Consider the following 461-nt stretch of genomic DNA (forward strand, 5'->3'; position numbering starts at 1 on the left):
TTGTGTTTTCACTGCTGTGAAACAGGGTACCTGTAATTATACGTGCACACTAAAGCCTGAGATTCATTTGAGTGTTGGGAATTCTGTGAGAAATCCTTTCTAAGATACAATGAATTAATACTGCGGCTGTAGCAAAGGCAATTAAATAGGCCAACAGGGTGTGGTTTATTCTTCTTATCTCCTGCATGTTACATAAGAGCAGTTGTGCCTGCCTACAGGCCAGTGTTTTAACGGAAATTCTATTAAATTTAAAAGGCTTTTTTCCTAATGAGAAACCCCAGCGGGGACTCGCCCAAGGGGGTCCATGTACATCCTTCCCGCGTCCCCCTAAATCCCACCCAGCTGAGGGCACTTCGTACCGGGATATTCTGCGCGTTCGTTGCATTTGGAAAAGCCGAGCCCGCCCGGGCACCGCATCCACGGCCTCGGGGGCTCCAGGCCCCGCAGGCCACTGCCTTCCG

This window comes from Chaetura pelagica, unplaced genomic scaffold, assembly GCF_000747805.2.
Source record: "Chaetura pelagica isolate M959 unplaced genomic scaffold, ChaPel_1.0 scaffold85, whole genome shotgun sequence".
Lineage (NCBI taxonomy): Eukaryota > Metazoa > Chordata > Aves > Apodiformes > Apodidae > Chaetura > Chaetura pelagica.